The sequence below is a fragment of the Lycorma delicatula genome, chromosome 8 (genome assembly GCF_047948215.1).
Source record: "Lycorma delicatula isolate Av1 chromosome 8, ASM4794821v1, whole genome shotgun sequence".
Classification (NCBI taxonomy): domain Eukaryota; kingdom Metazoa; phylum Arthropoda; class Insecta; order Hemiptera; family Fulgoridae; genus Lycorma; species Lycorma delicatula.
This window is the reverse complement of record NC_134462.1, coordinates 81,054,852-81,068,554: the sequence shown is the minus strand read 5'-3', so window position 1 is coordinate 81,068,554 and position 13,703 is coordinate 81,054,852. Positions and strand designations below refer to the sequence as shown.

Genomic DNA, 13,703 nt, shown 5'->3' with positions numbered 1-13,703 from the left:
TTCACAGTAATATCAATCAATATAATGGCACAGCCATTATAAAATTTAGCTTTCTAATGTAATCAACCCGACTTCCTAAGCACAATTGTACAAAATCTTCCATAATTGAGAATTTGAATTTTACCTGGATTACAGTTAACTCTTGGATGAAAGAATTACATAGACGACTATGGTCGATTATGAAATCAGTTTGAAGGTATATTCTTCTACTACAACCTCAAAATGTTCAACTCTGTTCAAAGTTTATGATCATGATCTCTGTAATACATAAAACATATAGATAATAGCACAGCCTGTCACTTGAATAAAAATTCATTTAACTTAATGTACGGAACCTTTTGAAAATTTTGAACCTTTTGATATTTTTGAAAATGGTAAATCTCAGTTATAAAATCTCTAATTGATAGTATTTGGAATGTAGTCTATTCTAGCAAGTCTTTAAGTATGTCTCATCAATTTCAGTGGATTTGAACATCCATCAAATCTAAAGAAGTGATTTTCAATAGATCAACAGTATTCAAAAGAATCAAAATTTAAATATAAATAATATTATTGTAACATGACACACATGAATTTACTATATTTTTAGATTAATACATCTTTTTTTAATTTGTAAATTGTTTTTACATTAAATACTGTGTAAATAGATTTTTAGTTAATCATTAAGACCTTTGATATTTACAAATCGATAAAGGTAATAAAATAATTATAATTTGATGAAGTTTATGACTGCCATATGAAACAACTAAATGGATGTTATTGGACGATTTGGCTCCTTAATTTCTGAACCCGATGATCATATGATGAGATCTTAAATTATAAGTGTTGTACTTCCTCTGTCTTGATGACCCTACATGTGATGAAATCTGCAAAAATATATAAATACTCATTCAAATACTTGCATTAAAAAAAAAGATTATAAAATAAACAAACCTAATGGATAATGTATCAATCATTTCACTGAGAAATGGATCAGTCATGGAGGTCAACCTTTCTGGGCACCAAGAACACTTGATATAACACCTTCTAGATTTTTGCATCTGGGTACAAGTGAAAAATATATTATATAAAACAAAAATACATTCTCACGAGGAATTAACTGTTCGCATTATGGATGCTACAGAGAAACTTATGGACAGTCCTGAAGAACTAAAAACAGCAACAAAAGCAGTACAGAAGCGAGCCCAGAAATGTTTTGAAACTGGCGGGTTTGTTTTTGAATATTTATTATAAACTGGTTAAGTTTTTAAAAACATATAAATTTTATACACAATAGCAATTTTACTAAAATAATGAAATAAATATCTTAGACAAGATGGGTATAGTTCAAAACGTGTAAACTGCCGTCTACAATATAATATTATGACCAACGGTTTTTTCTATTAGAGCTGAACAACATATTAACAGTATAAAGAAAGGCTATGTTTTGATAAATCCATTTATGCTAAACACATTTTATAAAATAAACATAATTACAGCCTGGATAATTTTATTTACATATTAGATTTTCCAAAAATTTTGTAAAACCAGGAATCTCAAAAAAAAATTATATATATATTGTTTTAACAATAAATTAATAAAGGAAGATATCAAATTTGAAAATGATTTCCTATTCAAATTAATCATTATCAAGTTGTCTAACTTGATTATCTCTGTACTGCCAAGAAGACCTGTTTAGTTAATATATCATTTTTTACTTACGTTTTTAATTTTAATGTTTTAAATTACAAAAAATCTCTCTACTGTGGATGGTCAAATGACCCAAAGCGTTTGGGATATAATATAAACTGTTGGTAAGGTAGATTTTTATAACAAATTATTTAACCTAACTTGCTACTTTATTTTTATAATTTGTTTTTCTGATCGGAAAAAATTATAAAATTTGAAAAACTAAGTAGATGTGTATCAAACACATCTAATGACATTAAGGTAAATAAATTAATTATGAAATATTACTACAAAATAAAAACAGTAAATAAATCGCTATTGAAAAAAATTTTGAGCATATACAAATATCTATACGTGTAGAAGTGGTCGCAGATAAATCATATAATTGTCTTTTTTTTTAATTCATCAATAGAACAATATTGTTTCTGTAAAACTAAATCTGTTAATTGTAAAATAAATTGATGAGTAACTGATTATACAGTTACCTTTTCATAAAGTATCCATCAGTAATGATCTGATAGCCCATTTTTTCTCTGTTAAAAGCTAATGTTTTTAAAAAGCCCAAAAATTGGACATTACACATTATACGAGAAAATATTTAGGCATAATAAATATTCAATAACGATTACACAGTTAGTGTTTTATAAAGATGCTTGTTCAGAGTAAAACGGTTCAGTCAGTTTTGTTACAAACAAAATCAGTTTGATCATCCCACAAGAATTTATAAAATAAAAAACCCAGAGGTTTTGCTTTGCGGACAACAAAAATACGATCAATATCAGTAATGGAATTCTGGCCATGCAACACTATGTCTACCCGAGAATCACAATGTGACTGTTTTATACATATTCTAAGTTACAATCCACCCAGTGAATAATTTTTTAAAGCTGCAATTGTGCAATTTTTAATTCCATTTTAAAAACTATCCTTAGGAATAGATACAGTTGTATCATCTGTGAAAAGAGTTGTAATGAACGGCTCTAGATTTTAAAGGAAACAAAAAATTTTTCCTTGAGGCATTCCGCATTCCACATCTTGAAGCGAGGACCTAAATTTACTTGTGTATTTAATAAATAATAATGAAATTTCTATTATTTCACAATTTGTGTGGTATAACTTAAAAAAGCAAGTTTCTCCTCTGATACTGATACCACAGCTACTAAATTATTTTATCGGTATAAATAAATGTTTTATAAATATTGCAGAAAACTGAAAAACAAATTTAGCTTTATCTTAAAGAATTTAAAATATTTTCCTTAATTGAGAAATGGCTACGTCTTGTTAGAAGTGTTTGCTAATGGAAATATAAAAATTAGATTACCTTATCAATATAATGGTGCACTTACTGTTAAGCTGGCAACTTTCTTTTAGTTATCACGCATTTGAGTATGATATTTTAAGTACGTAATAATACACATCTTACTCTGATCAAGTAGCATTTGGATAGGTAATGCAGAACATACTTTAAGAAGCGATTCAGTATATGAAAAACAGAATAAAAGTTCATTTATTACCATCAAAAGTTCTATGTATTTATCTATATTACCTATCCCATTTTTGTTTTTTTTTAAATCTAATTCTCAGTAAGTTTTGAGGTATCTTGATAATATTTGATATAGTTATTACATTTTCTGATATACTAGTAGTTGTGTGACAAATAAAACTTAATTTTGTAATAAATTAAGCTCTAAAAAGAGAGAATAACTACAGTGAAGATTAAATTAAATTCTAAAATGGAATTATTGTTTGCAATAGTATTATACTGTAATTTACATATAAACTTATGGTAACAATATTTTAAAAGTTACAACCACCACATCCCCATTTTTTTTGTGTTTTTGTTTTTTTTTTTGTTCACAAAAGTTATTTGAAGGTAAAATGAAAAATAATAAATTTGTAAAATTAAGAATTTAATATACTAAGAACAAATTAATGCTACATAATAACAGAATGATCTTTGAGACAAGTGTTAGATTTGAAGGCATAATAAATCATGAAAGTGTATTTTATAAGATATTGCCGAGAATTGATTGGAAGTGACACATTTATCAATGATAGGCTACATCAACAGCAGCTGGAAGGTGAGTTCATTTTTATTAGAAACTATGGTTTGATACTTTTCCACCACTGTACCTCTCCTGAACAACATTGTAAAATGCCAAAAGTTTGGTTTAAAATAGAATTTTTCTTTACTAGTTAATAAGTAAACTGTGATGATTATGTTAATTTTCAAATCATTATTACCTCTTCATCTCATATGTTCTATTAAAATTACATTTTTTGGCTTAACTGTTAAGAATTTTATTATGACAAAATTACATCATTTATTAAAATATAATTTTAAACTAAATTAAGGCGGAACTACATGCAGATGCAGGTAAAGAAATTTTTAGTGAATAATTTAATTTCTCATAAGCTATAATATAGAGCTAAGCCTTTAAATATTATAAACAAAGTCGCAAGTTTTCCTAATCCTTTTAAATGTTTTCTCTGAACTTAAAATATCTATGGAATTTTTTTTACTTAGATCCCTTCTAATCTTTTGTTACAAATGTCTTCCCATTCCTAAGAGCTGCTGGACACTTTTAAATGTATGTTGATGTTACCACTTTTCTGCATTAATTTTTTACTTATTGTATTGCACATTTTATATATTGTAATAATTAAATTGAAAACTCACAGGTTACAGTTTCCTTTCCAATCTAATTTGATGAAAATGAAGATTCTATTCACGATTAAATTCTGGGATAAAAGTCCTCCATCTGACATTGCTGAAAAAGAAAACCAGTTTAGTTAGTAATAAATTATTAAAAATAAGTAACAAACAAGTCTACAAGTTATATTAGCATAATTTTTTGTTTAATGATATACAGTTCACACATAATTCAATCCACAAATAAATTATAAAATTTATCATTATGCTTTTTGTTATGAAGAAATTTGTTGAATTTCTTCAAAGCTGACCTCTCGCTGCCTTACAGGCAGCGTTGAGTTTTTGCTTTGACTTCAGTTGGTTTAGAGGCAAGCTTCTTAAATCCGTTCGACAAAGCAGAGAACATTTTCCTAAACTCATTAAGCCTTGATATCACTCGTCTGCGAACCGCTGGAGAGGCGCTTTGACTGCCTTCAAGAATTCCTACAACTGTTCACATTGTTACTGAAATTATGCTACATCCTCTACTCCCCTCCCGACATCCTCTTCATTTCTAACTCACCTGAGTTTTCCCATAAGACTCTTCAGATTATAAAACCGACCTCTTCGCCAGTGCATCCCTAACTAATTAGAATAAGCTAAACCAATCTATCTACTTAGCTCTGACATCTAATTCCTTGTCAGACAAGCCTTAAATGTGATAACGGTACGCAGTGAGATACGAGCAGCCGGAAGCCCGATTGTCCTCATGTCACATTTCGCACCTCTTAGCGGCTGCTGAATAGTGTACCCAAGAGCAAGCAATTACGAAAAAACATTCTGAAAAGACCATATGCTGGACTAATCGCCTTAGTCCTGGTAGTATCCATAGTTCATTACTATATGAAAAAAAAACAATTGCTTAAATAAATAAAAAATATGTAAAAGAAATGTTTGACGATATCAGAATGGATTTGGCAAGCTTTGATTTAGAATTTGAGAGGTTCAAGCCAGAGTTTCAGTTATTTTTACACGGATTTCAATACTAGATCGTGGATACCGGTGCTCTTTGATGGTTGGGTTTCAATTAACCTCACATCTCAGTAACGGTTGACCTGAGACTGTACAAGACTACACTTCATTTACACTAATACTTCTCATCATCCGCTGAAGTAATACCTGAAGATGATTCCCAGAGGCTAAACAGGAAAATGAGGATATGATTTATTGCAATTAATATTTGAAATATTAATATTTGACAATACTTTTTTGAAATATTATCACACTGATTATGCATTTATTGGTAAATAAATCGTATGTATCTAAAAATTCGATGTATTACACAAAATTTTATAAGTTTTGAATTCAGCACCTAAAATTTGTTAAAATCATCATGTACAATTCTAGATATACATAATTTTTTTTTAATGAGATTTTGCTGAGTTTTAAAAATTCTATTAGACATTTACGGTACTTACTTTTTATTCAATCCATATTTGAAACTACGGTTGATAGTCACTTTAATTAAAATTTTCTTTATCTTCCAAAATCAATTTCCACTTTCAATATTACATTTGAGAATCGGTAACCATTTTTTTTTTTGCCACAGCTTTCGTGAATTAAAATACTCCCATTGTACAGCACCTAAAACTCAAAATCACTTGGCAAAAAGATTAGTAATGTACATAATATGATCTGTTAATTTTTTTTTTTTTTTTTTTTTTTTTTGCGTAGGAGGAGGAAAAAGCTCTACCAGCCACCCTCTGCGTCCGCAACAGAGGTAGTGTCGGGCTCTCACCGACTAAAAAACCTCCCCCTTTATGACATAGGAACTGGACCTAACCACAAGGCATGAACATGGTTCCCATGCAACACAAAAACATTGAAAAAATCATATCCTATCAATGGGGAAACCTACTGGGACCCTATTAGGGATTGGGATCGCAGACACAACTTAACCTAGTAATAATAAAGTAATATCTACGTTGAACCTGAAAAAACATACACAGCATATACAAAATTTTATATCTATTTTCATAAAACTTAATTTACACTACTTGTCCAAGTAATTCTAATATAATATTTATGTTGAACCTGAAACAGAAACATCACAAAAGTACACATAAAAAATGCCTACAGGAAAGTTCCTATCAGGGGACCCTACCGGGACTTGGGACCTACCTCGATTTTATCAGAATATTATACTATCAACTTAAAAGCTAAACAACTTATTTTTAAAATGCAAATTTATAATATAAACAATAATAACAAAATGTAAAATTTATGTTGAACCTGAAACAAAAACACACAAAAGTACATATAAAAAATTCCTACAGGAAAGTTCCTATCAGGGGACCCTACCGGGACTTGGGACCTACCTCGATTTTATCAGAATATTATACTATCAACTTAAAAGCTAAACAACTTATTTTTAAAATGCAAATTTATAATATAAACAATAATAACAAAATGTAAAATTTATGTTGAACCTGAAACAAAAACACACAAAAGTACATATAAAAAATTCCTACAGGAAAGTTCCTATCAGGGGACCCTACCGGGACTTGGGACCTACCTCGATTTTATCAGAATATTATACCATCAACTTAAAAGCTAAACAACTTATTTTTAACATGCAAATTTATAATATAAACAATAATAACAAAATGTAAAATTTATGTTGAACCTGAAACAAAAACACACAAAAGTACATATAAAAAATTCCTACAGGAAAGTTCCTATCAGGGGACCCTACCGGGACTTGGGACCTACCTCGATTTTATCAGAATATTATACCATCAACTTAAAAGCTAAACAACTTATTTTTAACATCCAAATTTATAATATAAACAATAATAACAAAATGTAAAATTTATGTTGAACCTGAAACAAAAACACACAAAAGTACATATAAAAAATTCCTACAGGAAAGTTCCTATCAGGGGACCCTACCGGGACTTGGGACCTACCTCGATTTTATCAGAATATTATACCATCAACTTAAAAGCTAAACAACTTATTTTTAACATGCAAATTTATAATATTAAACAATAATAACAAAAGTAAGTACCTTTAATAGAAAATTATTCTACAGTAAAAGGGAGTACAACAATGTAAGGAGGGCCACTTACATGGCAGCTCTCCCTTAGAATATTAAATGAACCGTTGAGTTACCTGAAACAAAAGAAAATAAGACAAATTCAATTAGCGGTTGTGAAATTAGTTTTATTTTAGTTATTAAAATTCATTTCATTTATGATAGCATTGACCTTTTTCTAACAAAAATATTTATTAGCAATGATTAGGAGGTCCATTTTTACTCCATAAATATTTAGCCTGAGGTAGAACTATTTATATAGAGATTTTTTACAGAAATAGAATCGCTAGCCAGCTAGGTACATAAGAAAAGCTGTACCCTCCTCCAGACTAGATTGATACCTAGAACACTGAATTTTTTACATCCCCAACATCGTTAGATATCCAGTGAGAAATCATTGAAAAGCACAATTTTAATAGATCAAAGTAGAAGAAAATAAAGGAAAAAGTGGAGGTTAGAAAGGAGTAATCCACAAAAGGATAGCTAAACAAGACAACTCGCTCAAAGAAATTCTAAGCCTCTTTTAAGGGAGCAGGGATTCCTGTCGTACAAGATCAGAGCGCTTTTACCAAGAATAGAAGCAAAATATTATTCTGAATTAAGGTTCACTGATATAGATGGTAACAGATCTATATCGCATCCAGGAATGTGTGTTATATGGACCTATTTGGCCGAGCTAAAATTTTCACCTAGGAATAATGTTGAATGGTAACAAAAATCGATACAGGATGTCGGTTCGGTATACCACCTGATCCTTTTACTAATTTTTATATTTTTTTTTAGATCATACTTAATTTTTTTGTAGAATGAACTGCATCATTTATTTTCTTATTATTTTTACAATTTTATATAGGTTTCCACTTGCTTTGATTGCTCTGGTATTTAAAATTCATGAAATATTTATTTATATACCATCTACTTTGTAAGTATATTCTACAACAAGTTTTGACAAAGAGGTGCGAGCATGGTTTCATTAAATTTTCAAACCGCTGTCAGGTCATTCATTGCCAAAGCAAGCAAAACAATAAAGGACTAAACAGAATTTCCATGTCAAAAAAGAAAAAACTCGTGAAACCACTTCTAAATTTTCAATATATCTTCTATTAAAATAATATGTTAAATGAAGATATCGCTTTGTTTCATCTATCAAAACCCGTTCTCGATCTGTAACTGTAGATAAAATTCAAATATAATTAAAAGTTTGGGGATATCTAAGTGAAGATGACTGTCACGACAATAGTTTGATTCTTATTTCATTCATTTTACACGATGAAATCTCTCAAAATCTGTTACTGTATACTGTTAACTGATAAATACTCAAAATATTATAAGAAAGGTTTAAAATATGAATAACAGTCTTCTTGAAATATAAGACAACAAATTAAGATAATCTTATGAAGTTTCATTGCAGTAACTAACAAAATTCATAAAATTTGTATGTATATATATATATATATATATATATATATTATAAAATTTAACATTATATGAAATATAAACCACCTAAACACAGTAATTAGATTAGTTATACTTACCTTATTTATTTCCAATAACCGGTTTGTGCAGTCAGTACCTTGCACCTTCAGTTTGTATTAAATTATAACTTATTCTTTTTAATTGATTTGTATTTTTTTTTAATTACAAATATTTTCACAACTACATTTATGTTCATAATATCATTTAAAATGTCACAATAGATAACATTATAATTTATGTTAAAAAAGAGAACTCATTAAAAAGAATAAGTTCTAATGTAATAAAAATAGAATTTAATACAAACTGAAGATGCAAGGTACTGTGAAAAACAATCAGTGTAAATTAATATGGCAAGTTTAACTTATCTAAATGTGTGTTTTGGTGGTTTATATTTCAAATTAAATATATATATCAGAAATCAGAAACAAATTAGCCATTGACCAGATACTGGCATTTGTTGATATGTATACAAAGTTTCTGCTCTTTATTATACTTATGTTTCCTTTATTGCATTTATATTGTAATTTGTCACACAAAATTTCTGTGTTTCGTACAACATTTAATGCCAGATCTACATAAAATTATTAAAAAAGTTTGAAATAAAAGTAACTGCAGTATCAAAAGAGAAAGTTACCTATCTATGATATAAACTGGGGTCTAAAACATTGCCCTGATCCTCTCTTTTTCTGTTTAGCCTCGAACCAGCATAAGGTATTACTTCTGAGGATGATGATATGTATGAATGCAAATTAAGTGTAGTTTTGTTCAGTCTCAGGTCGACCATTCCTGAAATGTGTGGTTAATTGAAACCCTACCATGAAAGAACACTGATATCCACAATCTAGTATTCAAATCCATTTAAAAGTCTTTACTAGGATATAAACCTTAGAACTTTCGACTTTGATATCATTTGATTTGCAATGATGAGTTAACCACTAGACTAGACCGAGTGGGGTAAAGCTCTGACCCTGGCCCTGGCCCATGGTACAAGATAAGTGATAGTGGCTGGTTGAAGCCACAGAGTGAGTAGCTCCATTACTTGGTTGCTCTAACTGAAGCTAAACATTATATAAATGGATGGAGTCTTTTAATAAATACTAGTATTATTGTGAAATATATATGATGTAGTAAAGAATTAGTGGTACCTTAATATTTTACCATTTGGCTACACAGCTTTACATTCAGCACCACGGCTAATCCAAGGATCAAATCCATCGAGCAGCTGAAAGAATCGATTGATCTGGTACTCTGAAGATATAGGATGCAGGAGGAAGTGAAAAGTTGACGAGATGTTGAATATAACCTGGTAATCTGCATTATTTCAAGTCTCATTTTTATTTATAGTTTGTAAATTTTTGTAGTGAGGAAGATAACGTTAATTTCACACTTTGATCTTGATTGCACTTCAATTTCACACTTTATTTACACCAATCACTTATTTCCCCAACAATTTAAAAATATCTAAAATATAAAATAATTACACACTAAAAACCAGAATCAGTTCATGCCTTTTTAATATGCAAGGCAAATATATTACATATAAAAATAATTAAATTTTGAAGTAATTTGAATTACTGTGTTATGCTAGATGGATTTTTTTTCAAATAATCATTCTACTTAGTATTTACCACAAAAAATTGGTAAATTTTGCAAGCAAGTTAATTTTTTTAATAAAAAAATTAGCAAATAAAATGAAATAATTTATTATGGCACCTCTAAAATCAACTGACCCTGGTTTGAAAAAATTAAACTAACATGCAAGCATGCATCTTCTTTGAAGCAGGTGGCTGGCTGAATGCTGATTGGGGAAAGCAAAGGGGTATTCAAAATTTAAAATACTTCAAATAAAATAAAAAATTCTTAAAATTGTAATTAGGTATAAATATGCTCTAACCTTAATTTGATTAACACCTACCAAAAAAATTTAAGAAAAAGCTTATGTAATATAATAAATATAAAATATATATATATATATATATATATATATATATATATATATATATATATATATATATATAAATAAATATATATTATATCCTACGTGAACCAGATTTAAAAGCTACAGTTAATTAAGAAATTGCCTCTACATCTTTACTTAAGTTCAAAAATTTAAAAAAATAAGTAATACTTATTTAAATGATTAATTTTGTCAATGAAATGAATAAAATTTAAAAAATTTGTAAAAAAGATCATTTTAAAAACCTACTCATTAATATTTCAAATAAAATTATATAAAGCAATTTAAACTACAAAAGGAATTTTTACATGATGTAATACTAAAAAAAAAAAAAATGTAAATTGATTTATAGGGAGGACTTCAGCCACTGGTAGTGAAGTGAAGTGATGAGCTGAAAAGACAAAGAAACATAACAAACATAGAATAACTATAAATATTATATGAATAAACTATTTCTAACATTAGCATATTTATATATCACCCCCCAATATGTAGACACATTTATATACACAGCACCCCCCAAACCGAAACCCGATGAACGATATCGGGATGATGAAATACAGTCGCGACGCGGTACGAATGCTTTATGTACCCAAAAATCACGAGAACTATTCATTGCATACAACATAGATATTTACATTGTCAATATGTAATCAAGAATTATAATTAAAAATAATTGTTTCATATTTGGTACCTAATAAGCTATGATGTGAATAAAACACCCTGAACTGTGCAAGAGCAAATCGAATCTCCTACCAGTTAAGGAAAAAGTTGAAATAATATACCCAGAACTGTCACAGCATATAAGATTTGCTTAGTGTGAAGCAAGAACTAAAATAATACACCCTGAACTGTCAGAGTATATCAGATTTGCTAGCTGTTGAGTAACAATCTAAAATAATATACCCTGAACTGTGCCAAAGTATATCTGCAAATTTGCTATCTGTATAATAATACTCTAATATGTGTATTTTTACAATTACTTAATTTGAAACTGTATTTCTAAAAACGAAACAGAAAAATGTTATTGATTTGAAGAAATATAACTTATGGGATTTTTCTATTATTTTCAATATTAAAATAGAAGATTTTTCAAAGAAATAAATTACTCTGAGAGTTTTTAATCATAATGAATTTACTTTATTTTCCATATTTCTTTTTTTCCCTTTGCACTTGTGCAGATGTATGCATTACCATCCAGACCTCTTAATTACCCCTTTTAAGATTCTCTTAAGAAGGCATTTTCACAGCATAATATGGCCAATCCCAGTTGGAATTAAGAAAAACAAAAGTCTATAATTTATATTACAGAAAAAAAGGTAAAGTTACTAATGAATAGCAAATGGATCGAAGTTGTGATTGATGACAATCCAAGTGAAAAGGCGGTATTAAATAATGCATATACTAAATGTAATATTGAAGTTCCCTTTATCTGTAGAATTACAGAAAAAAACTAAATCTTATTATTCAGTAATCCATAGGGAAGTCTTTTTTCATCAACTATATGAAATATAATTACAATCAAATTTTATACGTGAACAGTGGGAGGTGCAAAATGATTAATAACAGGTGACGGGTACCAATTAAATCACAAATTCTAATCTCTTATAAGAAAAGAGAATGTGCTCGATTTCAGTTTTACATGGTTTTGGAAAATGGTTTATAAAAAATATACATTTATAGAAATAAACTAATAATTTCAGTGGATAACCACCAGGCAAGATATGGCATATACTGTAGAAGACTAAAACCAGGGGGTTTATATATATAGTTTGCTCATACGAAAGGTTTAATTTAGAGTATTTTTAGGTTTAACATTCCTGTAAAAATTATCAACGGTAATAGTGATGGGCCTTTTAAATACAACTGAAATGATTCCTGACGGATATACTGTAATAGTTCCTTGATTGTTCTCTACAGAAGACCAGTATACTTTCAAATACTGTTTGATGGTGTCAAAAACAGATTTATGTATCATTAGATGGTTATGGTTAGATAGAAGATCTTTTCAAATGAAAGCTAAAAAATCTGATGTGTTATATTCATAAATTTGTTTATATGTAGATAATCAAAGGGACATTTTAGAATTAATTTTGTTGTTAAATATGGTTATTTACTTAGTGTAATTATAAAATAAAAGTGAATTCACAAAGAAAATAAGATGCAAGACTGTTTTACATAAACAGATCAAATACAATTGAAAAAAGCCATTACTATGAATTAGCAAATCAAAAAATTCTGCTTATTTAAAAAAAAATTGTAGTAAAAATAATAAATTTAATGAAAACAGCAGAAATTGTATAAACAGCCTGTTAAGTGGTTTCTTAAAATCAATTATAGTTTAACCTCTTTGAAGACACAGTTCTAATTTAATACTTGAAAATCGATTTATATTATATTTAAATTTAGATATTCAACTCAAATATAGCAGAATGAATGATATACATAAAATACCCATCAACAAATCTTAAATTAGTATAATTAATGTTAGTAAGTTAATGTTAGTAAAACAATTTTTTATTATAAAACAGTTAGTTGTGTATCTAAGCTACATAAAAAAAACATGCAATTACAAGCTACATAAAAATGCATGAAATTACTAGCCACATAACAAGTACATGCGATTACAAACTACCTAATTATTTTATGTATATCATAAAATAACTGTGTATGAGCCAACAAAACCACGTTAACATAATTTGTATATGAAATATGCATAGTAAAAACATTTATCTCTCTCCAAAGAGGTTAAAGTTAAATATTTAATTAAAAGGTTAGGAAAATAATGCTTATTAATATTTTATTAAAAATTGTATTATTTAAATTACATTAAAAAACCATTAAAAATTCATATAAAGAACAAAATTACAGTG

At 28.3% G+C, this 13,703-nt stretch overlaps 1 long non-coding RNA gene across 1 annotated transcript in view; it reads left to right on the top strand.

Annotated features, from left to right (window-relative positions):
* The first annotated feature begins 1,657 nt into the window (after nucleotides 1-1,657).
* Nucleotides 1,658-13,703, top strand: part of LOC142329024 (uncharacterized) — a 29,836-nt gene continuing 17,790 nt past the window's right edge. Inside the window, exons 1-2 of the long non-coding RNA XR_012757403.1 lie at nucleotides 1,658-1,793; nucleotides 10,047-10,179. This is a non-coding gene — a long non-coding RNA (uncharacterized LOC142329024). The remainder of the gene's footprint in view (nucleotides 1,794-10,046; nucleotides 10,180-13,703) is intronic.